We start from the raw sequence: 15,541 nt of genomic DNA on the forward strand, positions 1-15,541 counted from the left end.
ACCTATATCAAAACCAGCCTTGCCAAGATATTTGACAAGATAATTCAGATTTGGCATTAATTCCCTGCATTAGTTTGTGTTGGATTAGTGACTCAATGTTAGTTTGGCAGGGATCAGCATGAGCACGAGGGGTAAAAACAAAAAATGGGAAGTTGAAATAATTCATGATGAGAAGTCAAAATTTGGTTGTTCCTCCCGGAAGAGTAAGGCATGAGAAAAGATGAATTTTGCTTTTGGAGATGGAGACAGAACAGACCTCCAAGAATTACCTCTCATAATTCTTGTATTTTTAATTCCTGCTGTACAGATTTCCATTGACATGAATTGGCTCATAAGCCATCTCTCCATCTCATTGAGACCCTTATATATATAATTTCATTTTGTTTAGTTTACTATATAGTTATTACTATATTTCATTATGGTTAGTTTATTTAACTAGAAACAAAGTCATTATTCTAGTTGATATGAAGTTAACAACTCCATTTATATGGAGCTCATGATAACGGTATTAATCATTATGTGACAAGTCGTCTCATATATATATATTGTATATAATGTAAATACGTTTTATTAATAATAAAGGAATAATCATCTTTTTCCTTTAATCAAGTTAGTAAAGAAACTTTATTTGAATGTCTTTTTATGTAGTTATTAAGTAAGTAACATATTAACTGTTGAATGCTTATGACTGTGTGTATGCTATAATATGATTGTGTATGCATGTGCTAAGGTTTAACTATTTTTAGTAGTTTATCGATATAATATTAAGTTCCACACCTAGTAGACCGACAGGTAGGGAATAAATACTGATATAGATATACATTCCCTCTATATCATTTGTATTTAATATATAATTTAAAGTCTTCCGCTGCATGTTAGTTGTATTTAAAGATCCTCCCCCTACCCGAAAAATGTCGGTGCTACAATTGAAATATGAAGATTAAAGATTTCATGTTTGATAGTTATATTACATTTTTCTCTCTTAATGAATTCATTGAATGTAAGATTTGAAGTGATTGATGTACTTTTCTCTGATGTTGATCTTTTGATGACAGACCTCTCTTTTATAAACAAGTTTCCCTGGTAATCTAAAGTCATTTCAAAGATGGAGGAATAGCCAGCAAGTTCATTGTGAATCTATCTTTCAAACAATAAATTTCTCTCTCTCTCTCCCTCCCTCATCCATTCACCCGCCCATCTGCCCAACCATCCATCCATCTGTCCGTCCGTCCGTGCTTTCATCCATCCATCCATCCATCTATACTTATCTTTTAATCTCTCCCTCTCTCTACACACACACACATATATATATATACATGTATATATCCATCAATCAATCTACTCTACTTGTTCTAAAATCGTTTTGTGATAAACTGCTTTTTCCCCCATTATTTCATTTTACAAATTAGATGAATATGAGCACGTTCCTCTTTTTTGTCTCTTTTATGACTTGTCATAAATAAATCATCCAGAGAACTGTGTTGTATCCTTCGATAAGTTCACAAACACTGAACTTTCATGTTAAGAACATGACTCAAAACTTATCATCACAGGTGACAGGAGGCAAACGACACGCAACATCTCCCAGTCAAACCTTTTGTGCCGATGAATACAATATTATCGGTATAGGTAACCAACGCAACACAAGTGTTCTTCTGTAGACACAGGTGCCATATAGGTGAGCGGCCAGAAGCCAAAAAGTGCCTTATTTCTTGACTTTAATCCCCCCGGCTGGATCAAAGCAAAATCATACATCAAATTAAAGGAAATTTTCAGAATTTTTCGAAATTGGGCATTGAAAATGCCGTAATGTGTAGCATCACCATGGAAACCAGCCTTGAATAAGCCACGCCCATTTTAAATACTTATTGAATATTTATCATGAATATTGATTTTTTACTCATTAATTTAAATTATCAGGTACTTTTTCTTATTTTCAAAGGATAGATCAACTATATATGTAAAAATAATTACTGAACAATAACTTAACATGAATTTTATGAATATTTTCTCAGAAATTGTTGCCTAGCAGCATAACTTTCCTTAGCAACCATTTAGCTCATTAAGTGAATTACTTATTTTTCCATTTCGAACCTAACTTTTAACTATTTAACTAGGTTAAATTAAACCAAATAAGTTACACCAATGAAATTATATAGAGTATTATTGACAAATAATAAAAAGAACTGAAAACCCCCATTTTACCTATTGCGAACCTCAAATGAATTTGCTAAGCTCTACCTAACATACCCCTTCACATCGTACAAATCGCCATATTATTGCTCATTTTGACTACATTGATACACGTATACGTACAAGTCACATACTTTATACTATTTTTGGTGAAAAAGTTGATTAAGTTAATAATACCTGATCAATTAACATGCAGTATCTTGTTTTCAATAGAACAACAACAAAATGACCATTTCATATTACCCATGGATACCAATTTGTTGCCTAGCAACGAATATTTTCCATAGCAACGACTGTGTTAACACTCTTTTCCCTGGACAAATCTGTGGAAAAAATAGTCCATTATGAGCAATAATACTGACACAATTATTATATAGATGCCTACAACCTCGTTTTCAATAATCAGTCAACAAACTGACTATTTTATAGCTTCCATGGAGTCAAATAAGTTGCCCAGAAACATTATTCCCTAGCAACGGCTATGTTACCACTCTTCATCTCAACCAAACGTGCTGACGAAGTTGTGCCTTAGAGTAAAAATATTGATAAAATTAACATATGATAGTGTGTTATCGATTGGCAAACAACATTTCGGAGTTTACCATTATCTAGTGACACAATTCCATTGCCTAGCAACACTTTTTACCTTAGCAACGATATATTTTCCCCTTAACAAATCTTGAGGAAAATAATCAACTTTTAAGTGTACAGTACCATTTGTTCAATAATATACCTACATGCATACTGGCAATGGTAAATTAAAGGACACCGCTTCATTTCTCTTATTTCTTTAAAAAATATCATTTATCCTTGTTTGTATATTGCTTGTCAACCAATTCTAAACATGAGCATGGTATTTAATCTTTATCATATAAAAGAGAGCAGCTTCAAAGAGAAATTTTAATGTTTTTGCAGATAAAAATAGAATAATATGGTGTGGAGGATTCATAGCTGGGTATATAACTTTTTTTTTTCTTTTAGTTTGCTACAGTAGGTATATCATTGATAATATAAAAGAATGGACAACACTACTCTTCAGGCACAGTCCCTGATTAAAACTGTTATCATAAAGTGGGTCTTCACCTAATGATTGTACAGATATTTTTTTTTCAATTTCAGGGACCTCCTATACTCAATTAAGTCATTGGCAGAGGCTTTTGGCTGCATATTCAGATCACTTTCCTCGAGTGAATATGGAATGGTTAACAAATGGATCTGTCTTGTCAAATAAATTAATACCTTATCACCTATGCATGTCCAAATTCCAAGGTTGTGTCTGTTTTGAGGATGTAGCCCAAAGATGCCAAAGCTGTGAGTTTGTCAAGTTTCTGCTGAAACTTTAATTATATTAAAAAGTGTCAGAACTTTAATCACAGGGAACGTTTGATGTCACTTTCAATCTAATAACTGTCAAGAAATCAGAAGGATGAAAGTATGGAAACGTGGGATCTTAAGCCTCAATATGGCGGTTGTTTACCTGATTGCTAAAAAAGCATGAATGCTTGTATAAAGCAAACAACCAGAGGATCGACAGCTTAATGTCCTCTTCAAGACCTGGTAATGAGGATGCGCCTTAAAAAAAGAGCACTAGTGCACCAAGTGGGAATCGAATCCAGGTCACCGGAATCCGAAACCCCTGCTCTTCCGATTGAGCTATCATTCCTGATTAGACCAAGAAAAGGACAAAAAAAAACATTAAGGATAGAAAGGCTTACTAAATTGGGAGATGTTTTCTATGTCTAAGTGTCATGTCATGGGGTTTGCACACATCTGCTGAATAGAGATAACCAGGGATGGGCATACAATAAAAGTCCCTGAATATGGAGAGGAGGCATATCAGCTTAAGTAGTCTTTGATGTTGTCCTTCAGGTCTTTTCTGCTACAGCGATAGTGTCAGTGACTCTGGCTGTTAAAAACCAATGCCTTAAATACTCAGTTTACGAAAGGATGTCTGAAAGAAAAGACAAGAATTCCTCTCAACATGCATACATAATTATGTAAAGGACATTGACAAAGGTAAAGCTTCGGAAAACATGTACACATGCCACTATTGTAGGGCTTACACTAACGCTACTGTTCGTTCCACGGAGATTTAGATCAATGTAAATCTTTAAAGACATCCATGGTATAAGAAATATGTCTGAAAAATATCTAAAACTGATGTAATTGTGATAATAACCCTTAAGTATTAGTAAAACTTCTAATACTACTAATAATAATACAGATACATCTGTATTTGTAATGATGATTTGTTCATTTATAATAAGGCTGGAACATCTAAATTACAGCCATAATTTTGTATCACTACTTGAATGGAGTGGGAAAACATTGAATTGTGCAATAATATCTAAAGTAATAATCACTCATCAGTGTACCCAAATGGACTCAGTGATGATCTGGCAAGTCTAACTCCTTACTGTGCTATAAATCATCTGTGAGCAAATCCAGAAAGACCCCAATTTAGTGTATTCCACCTTAAAAACAGAGAGCAGATCGAAAACTGAGGGTCAGATGGTAACAGCCAACCTACCTTGGCGTCATTCTAGACCGTTCTTTTGCATACAAAGAACATGCTGCCAAAACAAATGCAAAATTTGGAGCAAGGAATATCATTCTGCAGAAGCTGGGAAACAGATGGGGAATTGACAGATTGCAAATCTGTCTGTTCTGCAGCTCTTGCTCTATGCTTCTCCACTGCTGAGTACGCAGCCCTTGGTGCTAAATATTGACCCAAAGTCTTGAATGGAGCTTGCAGAGCCATCACTGGCTGTTTGCGACTAAAAGAAGTGAGTAATCTTTACCTACTCTGTATTATTGCCCCACCGTACGTCAGAAGAGAAGTCATCAGCACAGATGAAAGAAAAACAATAAAGAAGATAGTATTCCACTCGTCAACCATGAACCTGCCAAGAGACTCAAATCTAGACACAGATTTCTCTGCTCAACAGAATCCCTTGATGACTATGAAAGCGTCACCCTCTGGTCTAACAATCTCCAGTCTGTGATGCACAATCTCACCTATGGACTTAGTACATCACTCTCCAGGTCCAAGTGAAGAATGGCCTACCTGATCTTGTTTGAATCGCCTATGGGGCTACAATAGGGATGGAGAAACTACCTGCAACTGTAAGGATGATCATAGGATACAACAATTTTGTGTACCCCCCTCCTACCAGAGCTTTGAACTGCCACTGTATTTGCCACTGCACTAGAGTCTTTTCGCAGGAAAGCTACATGTATGCAGATCTTGTACCATTAACAGGACATGACATCTTTAATGAGCTAAATAGAAGTGTGTCACTAATCATCTGACTGGGAGAAGACACCTATCTATGGTAATCTGACATTTGGGGAAAAATGATTATTTGCTCATGGGTTGTTGGATGGGGGAGGAGGTAGGGACAGGTAGGGACTTAATTGGTTCCTGAATGGGTTGTCGGTAGGCCATGGACCTAGGTCCATGGGTAAGCTAAAACTTTGCTGAAAACGGTGCCTATATTCTAATTGTTAGTCTTGTAAGGTGAAAATTACAATTTGCCAGTGAAAGAGTAAAGATATTCGATGCCAACGATCTTACCCCATATCTACATACCCCCTTAAAAAGCCACCTTTTGGAGAGACAAACTCCTGTACACCTAGGCTCCAATTTGGTCATAGTATACTGCATGATTTTAAAGGGCAATATTTGCTCTGTGCCCATCTTCTCGGGTCACTTCACAAGTCTTGTGTAGTAGAGGGTTCAAGCAAGATCTGGCTTTTGGGTTGAACGAATCCAGACCTTTGGCAGCGCACGGCTCTGGTAGTAGGGGGGGGGACAGACCAAATGGTGATGCACTGTCTGATCCCCCCCTCAGTCGTAGATAGTGTCTGCATCCCTGCTGTTCCACCGAACTGCATATTATGGACTTTGCACCTTCCTGTTCCAGACCTTAGGCGATTAAGACATAGCCAGGATGGCCACTCGTCACTTGAACCGGGGGGGGGGGTGTGATTCGCTAGGTCACATGGGAAGCTTTTGCGTCACAGACTGTAGGTGATATTACCATAGGGGGATCCTTAGACTGTGTTCATAGCCATCAAGGGATTCAGTCAAATGAAGGAAACTGTCTTGATTCAAGTCTCTTTTTGGCAGGTTCAGAGTGGAAGAAGAAGGACATCTTTGTTGCTTGTTTTTCAACCCGTGTTGATACCTTTGATGTGAGGGAGACTGTGCCACACAATAGGTAAAGATGAACTACTCTTTTTGGTAGCAGACAGTCGGAAATTGCTCTGCAAGCAGCATTGAGGACTGGGTTAAACTTGTAGTTTACAGCAAAGCTGTTGAACGGATGGTTTGGCATCTGCTCCCCATCTCGTGTTAGGAAGCCTCTTTTTGATGTTGTTCCTTTCTTCAGCCTTTGCCTTTGTCTTGGCAAAATGTTCTTTGTATGCAAGACTGAAGTCAAGGTAGGCAGGTTTTCTGGTGTGTTTCATTCACTTTCAACACCATCTGACCATTAGTTTCTGGTCTGCATCTCTATTGTTAAGGTGGAAGACGCTAAGTTGGGTTTTCTCTGGATAGTAAAGAGCCAGATATGCCAGAGCATCACTGAATGTTTTCAAATGACTGCTTCTGTGAGGCAATACACATTTCATCAGCATAGGTAGCTCTAGGTGTTTGGGTGGATTAGTTGGTCGTTTGTGCAGATGTTAAAGATGAGTTGGGCAAGGACACTTCTTTGTGGGAAACCATTTTTCTGCCTCCACCATTTGCTGCTGGAACCACTGAGATTCACAAACAACCGATTTGAGAGCATGTTCTGAATTAGCCTTGTCAACTTGACGTCCTTTGTCATCACAATGACTTTCCTCGTAAGTAGGCCTACCCTATGATTGACTGTTTCATAAGCTGCAGTTAAGTCAACAAAGGCTGCTACAGTTTTCAGACCTTCCGCATACCATCTGATGTACTGAGTCAGATTCTTGAATCTTGCCTACTTGAATGAGGAACTCAGTCACAAAGGGATCAATGCGGTTATAAGCAGGAACTTATTAAAGGGCTTGTATGTGTGGCAGAGTAGAGAGATTGTTCTGTAACTCGTTGGGCTGATTGGGTCTTTGCTTGGCTTGAGTTAGGCTACTACCCTCAATTTCCTCTTGACATTGTTTTTTGAGTCCAAGAAGGGTGATCTGCTCACAAAGGACATCATCAAATCCAGGTGCCTTGTTGCCCTTCAATATTTGCTTTGATAGCATAGCACAAGCAGACAAGACGTTCATGTTGAATGGTCTTGTGTAAAAAAAAAAAGGGAGGCTGTTTCACTGCACTTTTAGGGAGGGTGGCCCTTCGCGGGCAATAAATAGGGTTACCTTGACTGTACACAAGAAGATAGTGGGCCACTTGGTAGGTGGTCACTAGGGGTATAGTTTGAGACTCGCATAGTCGTTTTCAAGGATCCGAGTTGTTTTCCCCGGCTTTTCTGCTGTGAGTCATGTCCATTGATTTATTAAATTACTGTCACTTTATTTTTTACTATCCATAGTGGCAGTTGTCAATTTCCCCCACATTCAAGTGTATCGGCACCAAAGGGGTAATTCTCAAAGCTCCTGAAATATTCATTGTACAGCAGCTTCGTCATCCGTCAAGCCCGGAGAATAGTTTGTATGGCATCCTCGTGGAATATTCTTCAGTGATGATTTCTTCAACCGCTTTCCAAATGTGTCGTAATGAGTGCTGGAAGATCCTGTGGATGTTGAGTGTGCAGGAGAGGGTGAAGCACAATCTGCTGACACTTTGCTAGGTGATGCAATCTGATTTGCATCTGACCAGTTCTCCACAAGTTTTCAATCTCGTTGGTTTCTCCATACCCCCAGATAATGCTGTGACTGTTGAAATCCCCAATAATTACATTTCCTCGATCAGAGGTGTTTTCTCGAGGAAGGAAGAAAGATTTACAGAAAGAACTTAAAGAAATACTCATAAGTTCAATGGTAAGGACTTTGCCCTAGGGTTTGATGAGACAATAATAGGGCCTACTCCTAATTAATTCTACTTAAACAGATATTTGACCTGCTTTATTAACTGCTGGAATCAGTAATGCCCATATAGAAAGTACAGGGATTAATCGGGTTAGTGAGCAACAGGCTCAGTGATATATACGACATACTGAAAATCTCTTGATTTGTGTTTAAATCACGGCAGGTGATCATTGAAAAAAAAATTTTTACCAAGTTGTGCAGATAAAGCAGCAATCTTGCTTGAAGGTCTGCAAGTATACCATTCTGTTAACTGCCCTATTGCCCATGCATTGGTATAATAATAAAAACAACTTGCAACACAGGAAAATTGCCAGAATTGCAGATAGAAACTTTGATAGATCATTGTGATTTACATATTTTAGTATGTACCCCATAAAATAATTAGCTTTTGAGTTCAAAATCACTACATTTGCCATAAGATAAATAATTTCGTTTTCCCATTTCAGACACTTTTTGACTTATTGGTTGGTCTTGGATACACTTTAAGACTTATTGGTTGGTCTAAGATATGTATTACCCTTCCTAAAATGTTATAAAATAACATGTTCCAAATAACAAACTAAATGATATTGTTTATATTACCCATTTCCTCTCCTATTGCCGTACGCAGCGAATAGTTACATTTTCAAACTGAACATTTTCACAAAATTCACCAAAAGTGTGCATGATATCCTTCAATTTACTATGAAAACGCGCCCCTTGCCAAACTCAGTCGCTTTGCTCCCTCGCTTTGTTTCTTGGAGACTTTTTAGTCGTCTTGCCACCCCAAGGAAAAGTTTTCTGCATACAGCCATGCCCTCTCTCAATATGCCGACTGCCTGGCCAGATGGCTGAAATTAATTGTCATCACCACGATAAATGCTTAGAATAATATAAGATGCATTTGAGGACCAAAAAGGGAATTTTGGGGAGGTTACAGGCTTGAAATATCGCAAAAAATTGATGGTTGCTAGGGGAAATGCCGTTGCTAGGCAACATAATGGTTTCCATAGGGAACGGAAAAATCTATGAATACTCAAGTATTTAAGTTAAAACAGATAACATGACGCAACAGGGTATCTAAGAATGAACTATTATATAATCCATTTAATGATAATAGACCACACTGATGCGCATAGTCGCAAATACACACAAACATATTATATCTGTCACATGCAGGGGTTAATGAAACATGGCAATAATGTAATTTTTCATGATCATAAATGCATTATACATCCTAGTCTTCCTCTTTTATCACTTTTTCATCATAATTCACCTTCTTCATTAGTTTTTACAAATTAAAAACTTTAAAAAATGTTAAAATGAATTAATCTGGTCAAAAAATAAGAGAATGTTGAAAAGTGAATATGGTTGCTAGGGAAAATAATGTTGCTAGGCAACATTTTTAAAATCAAATATGTATGAAATATATATTTGTTTGCTAGGCGTTATCATATCATTCAACCTGCAGTGATTTTATCCTTGCAAAGTCTATATTTATATATAAATTTGTGTAATTGATTAACAAATATAAATAATAAGTTACTGCTATGCATTTATCACAAAAATGGGCGTGGCCTATTCAAGGCTGGTTTCCATGGTGAAGCTACACTGTGTGACACTTTTAATTCTCAGTTCTAAAAAATTCAGAAAATTTTCTTCAAAATGATGCATGTTTTTGCTTTGATCCAGTCGGGGGGATTAAAGTCCCAAATTTTGGCCTCTCGCCGCTCGCCTAATAGGAGACACAACAGAATTTCAATTACACTGCAACAGAGGTCGGTCATTACACATATCCTTTCCCCGATGCCCCGCCCTTGCCACAAATTATGCACCCCAGATTTATTCTTCCACTGAAAGTTTAAAATAGGTGACTGAGATGATATCATATTCTTTCATATATTAATACCACTGAGCTCCCGATTTACCAAATTTTGTGTTATGTGTTTTATTATTTACTCAATATCTATTAATTCATTAATCTAAAAGATCTATAGTAATCTGTATATTTACTCTTCTATTTGTATGTTTACATCTATTAATTGATAATTTTTATGTATCATATACATACACCTACTTATATCTCTGCACCATAGAGATGTATACTAATAACGCTAGAGGGCGTACTTCGTCAAATCGCTGTGATTACGCGGAGACCGGCCGCCATTACTCGATAGGTCTTCGCAACCTGCCATGCACGTACGGTACCCATGGGGCACGTACAGTGATAGCACAGAAACGGAACAAAATAATGACATATGAGCGCGAAAGCAAATAGAAAAGTTAAATAGTATTGAATATACTGAATTAAAGTTTAGATTAACACAAAATCTAACAAAACTGAGGACAAAAGTGCCTATATAGGAATATCAAAAGCACATAATATACAGGCCAATGATACATCCCCAATTGTTTTTGCTTTGGTCATATTAACCATTTCGATACATTAATATGACTTTTATTTTCTAATGATTTGAAAGGGATGAATATTAGAAATAACATGTAGGCCAAGGCATAACCATGATGCTGATACTTTATTTCTTCATTAAAAAAATTGTTATAATTTATTTTCCATATACTAGTACTAGATCTACACATAGAACTCAGAATAGGGAATAACTCCTTTTTCCCATGGTTTTAAACGTCGATGTAACTGTCACCATAATAACTCGTGAGTCATAAAATGACTTTTTATTGATAATATTTGAAAATGATTTACGTATTGGTCCAGTTAATTGATGAATCTATAAGTTTATGATTTAGATATTTCCAATGTTGGCAACCATCCGATCACTTTGATTACGTTCTTATGTGCAAATCAATGTAGAAAAGTTTGTTGACAGCAAAATTTGCATATCGAATGCGCGCATGCAGTTGTACAGGATCGAGGCCTAAAGGGGGAAATTATGTTTACAGTATTGCCTTGCAATCATGATAAACAAATTACAATGCGTGTTTAACGCAACATAAAAGATTTTCTCTTTGATTTTCAGGAAAATCTAGACTTGATTCTTCGCCCCCCCCCCAGCTGAAATAATATGCTGATCGGCAAACCGGCTGAAATATTCTGCTGACATATAGCTGGTGTTTATGATCCTTTGATTGGACCAATAATATGTGAACAAATCAAGGATCGAATAACAATTAAGGAGAGGAAGAAGGACAAGGAGAGGAGAAGAAACAGAGCGGGAGTGGGATATAATATAATTTGTATTATACTATACAAAGAATATTACTTCAACTGAGTGTATGAAACCAACTGATAACACTATCCTGAAAGAGATACATCTAATGTGTAACGGGAGGCTCACAAAGAAAAAATGAAATGCCCGTTAAATATTCTATACTCGCATGCTATAATAAAAGAGTAAAGATCAAACACTAACTTATACAAATTATTGTACATTAAAAAAAAGTAGTATACATTTCATACAAATTAAGGCAAGTTACATATTTTTTATAGTTGGCCATTTATGCTCAATTTTATAGGCCTACTGTTTTTTTTACGAGATAAGACTGTTCATCTGTAAAATTGTAGGGCCTAGCTATCCGATTTATATTACTTGGTATTATGTTTGAATTATAATGAAAAAAAAATTAATTGAATTGAATTAAAATTACAAAATTATATCCGTCATAAATAAATTGGTCATGAGAACATGGAATCATATGGATAATGAATTATTGTGCCAAAGGACGATGTACTTAAAGCCATGCAGCCAGAAGATGGACCAATTCACTGTCTTTTTAATTGATTGTAAGAAAATACTTTTAATGTTGTACGTTTAATTTTTTCTATTCATTTATGTGATATTATCAATATTGCTATCTAGGCTATTATTATCTCTAATAGGTCTGTAAACGGACAGGTAATCATAATTTTATGCAAATTATTTAGGAGAATTTCATTCCGAGAATTCATATAAAAAGACAAATTAATAGCATAATCCCTATGTAATCACACTAATAGTTTATTGAGATGCAAAGATTGTCATTCATATTGTCAATTGGAATTAGGTTGGATTCTTTTATTCAAAATAAAAGCCGGAGACAGCATCCATTTTTCACAGCGTTACATCGTACGAGCTATGGGTACATCCGGGTACTTTTGCGAATCTAGATCTATCGAGCAATGGCCGACCACGCTCCGCGCAATCACAGACGTTAAGTACGCGCGCCTATGGCGACTCCGCACTCTAGCGTTATTAGTATACATCTCTATGCTCTGCACCTACTAATTCTTGTATTCTATTCAATAATTTATTCAATTATTTTACTTTAAAAAAAAATGAAACTTGAAGAGTAACAATTCAATGGGAATTATGAAATGCAATTCTGAATACATTTGTATAAAATAAAATCAGATCCAGCCCTGGTTGGGGTAACGTGTCAGCCTCTATTAAAAAGATCCTCGTTCATTATTTTTATTTCTCCTTTAAATCCCTACACTGTTAAACTATAGTAGTGAAAGAATCCGGGGGTGGGGATGAGAGAGAGAGAGAGAGGGGGGGGGGTGTTAAAAGCATTAACCCTTAACACACAAACTCCAGTTTATATGCATATTTAATGATCATTCAGAGATTTGGTTCAGTTTTGCTAAAATGAGGTAAATTCGTAACTCCTACTGGATTTACTAAGGATTGGCAAGAGGTCTTTGAAATTTACAAAGATGAGTGACATGCTTGAATCAAATTACATCATGTTTAATGACTAAATTTAGCAATGATGAGCTCACAAACATCAGGGGCAATACTGAGTTAGGCAGAGTGACTTTGATGTTGTCATCACATATCAGCATCAAAGGCAAAATCTAATACTGACTTGCGTGTTTCAAGAAGGGGATATTTTGGCGACACGATAAGTTTTCTTTGCAGTTATACACGTAATATACCAAGTTATGTTATTTGAACATTTCCACTCAAACTGTATTAAAAACTACGAAAAATAGGTTAAATTTAATCTTCATGTGAGTGAGAGCATTAATGAAAACAAAAGATTACAATCCCTGTAAATTGTCCATAATTATATGCAAATTATTTTTTGAAATTATCTTTAATAGTTTGGGTCCATTTTCCAAGTGAGTTAAAAGGTGAAAACTTAATTTGTTTTTCACAGAAATTGCATTGGCCAGACACGCATGGCATTTAAGTGGCGTATATTTCATTGTCGTATTCAACATTTTTCTGTTCACACTTTTCAAAAGATTGTGAATGTTTTTCATTCTTATTCATGTCAGATATAATAGGAGAAACAAACCAAATCAAAACATGCAATTTTGTTTAACCCATTTGCAAACTGGCTGATTAAGCTGTGACACACATTTTCTAGACTCTAGCCAGCATATACCAGGCCTGCCAACAATCGCGCAGCACAAATCTTTCTGCTTATTATCAGGTGTGTCTCCCTCACTTTTTTTTAATTAACACATGTTTAGCATTCTTATATTTCAAACATTGAGAAATTACAAGTATTGAAAAACTATATTACTCTTATAACCATACACACACACAAATACCCACCACACAAATACATATATGGCTGTTTTATTTTTTATCTTAAATAAATGGAAAAACAGAGTGCTCCTCTTTTTGGTTGATAAAAAATCTTTAAAACAGAGTAAATCCTGGAACATGTGGAATGCCTCTTGCAGTCTCGCCTGCATTACGCCATTCAATATAGCAGCAGTGCTGACTTTGAAAAACAATGAATAGTTATATTTTGGATAATAGATCGGTCTTTGCTGAGTTCAAGGAGAAATACAATGATCTTATTACTTTATGAATCACTTGTTTCATACCTTTGGTTTTTCAAATGAGTAGCTTTCCTTATTAGAAGACGATAATTTGTCTAAACTGAGAGCCCGTCGAAGCTTCTTTTTCGTTTTCTCCACCTTTTCCGATATCGATGTCCGCGACAAGATGGAGAGTTGAGACCCAGAAAGTTTCTTGTAGCTGTCATAATCGCTAAAGATACAGAAGAAAATGAGAAAACGAAAAAATTTATGATTTGATTTATAATTATGCTTACGTTAATGAAAAAATAGAGCGACATCGACACAGCATCCATATAGCAGGTTGCGTTGACGTCAATAGAAAATTTTATCGATTAAGTGTTTTGTTCGGAGGAAATTAATACTACCTCTCAAAATGACTTGGTTGATCCAAAGGACTCCATATTAAAACATCAAATTGTTCAATGTATTGTAAAAATAATGTTAGATTAAATAAATATAACAGGTAAATGAAGCCACTGAATATATAACATGGGGATACTACTTTTCTTGATTCATCAGGATTTTACTGCTCATAATTCAATAAGGCATTTTATTGTTCTCAAGTTTAACAAATTTTACTCCTTATTTTCGATACCCGTCCTTTATTTCTTTATCTCTGTCAACAAGTAAACTCTCTCTCTCTCTTTCTCTGCCCCTCTCTTCCACACTATCTCTGCTCTCTCTCTCTCATTCGAATATGATTTACTGCATATATGTCCTTGTTCTTTTAATAACCACAAGACACCTACAAAATCATTTCAACTTTCGCCAATGGAAATTAATATGACTGAGAATATGATCTAGTTTGGCACCAAAGATTACAGTCAATCACTTGTAAAGTTACAAACAACTTTATGAAACAGTCCCCGCAGTCTAAAATGTAGACCATTTTCATTGAAGTATGACTCACTATATTTTAGACCAGAGACAAGAAAAATATGATCTACCCCATTCACAATTTAGCAAAATTGTGTGTATAGCATACATAAAATGTACACTTCCACTGTTAAAATTATACACAATTCACTGTTTCATTTTGTCTAATATATAAAAAATGAAATATGAAGTTTATCTTTATGTTATCTTTGACATTTTTTAAATTATTAGATCTATTCTCTTATAATATTAGTTAACTTTCCTGGACTAATCAATTTTGTCCAATGACATTAGGAGATCAGTGTGTGACTTGTTTGGAAATGATCAAATTCAACAGTGTGAAGATATTTCCACACTGGACATCTCGACAGTGTGACTATTTACAGTGTGTTCACATGGTCGACTATGTGAATATATGATTCACACTGTTGAAATGCTCAAATTTAACAGTGGGGAGGTGATTTCACATTGCATTCCACACTGTGAACACACTGGACAACATTCTTTCCAGTAGTTTCCTCGGAAGCAAATATATTTTTCTCTTGTGTGAATGTATATATTGGAAGCCTGATTTTATGCGAAGACCTTGACTAAGGTCTTCAAGACATATCATCCCCAAAAGCCGACTTGGACAGGAAGCAGAAGATATGGTCGATGGAGACATGAAGTCTGTCAATCAACAATCAACAACAAAGATACTGT

Source organism: Lytechinus pictus, chromosome 15 (genome assembly GCF_037042905.1).
Source record: "Lytechinus pictus isolate F3 Inbred chromosome 15, Lp3.0, whole genome shotgun sequence".
Classification (NCBI taxonomy): Eukaryota; Metazoa; Echinodermata; class Echinoidea; order Temnopleuroida; family Toxopneustidae; genus Lytechinus; species Lytechinus pictus.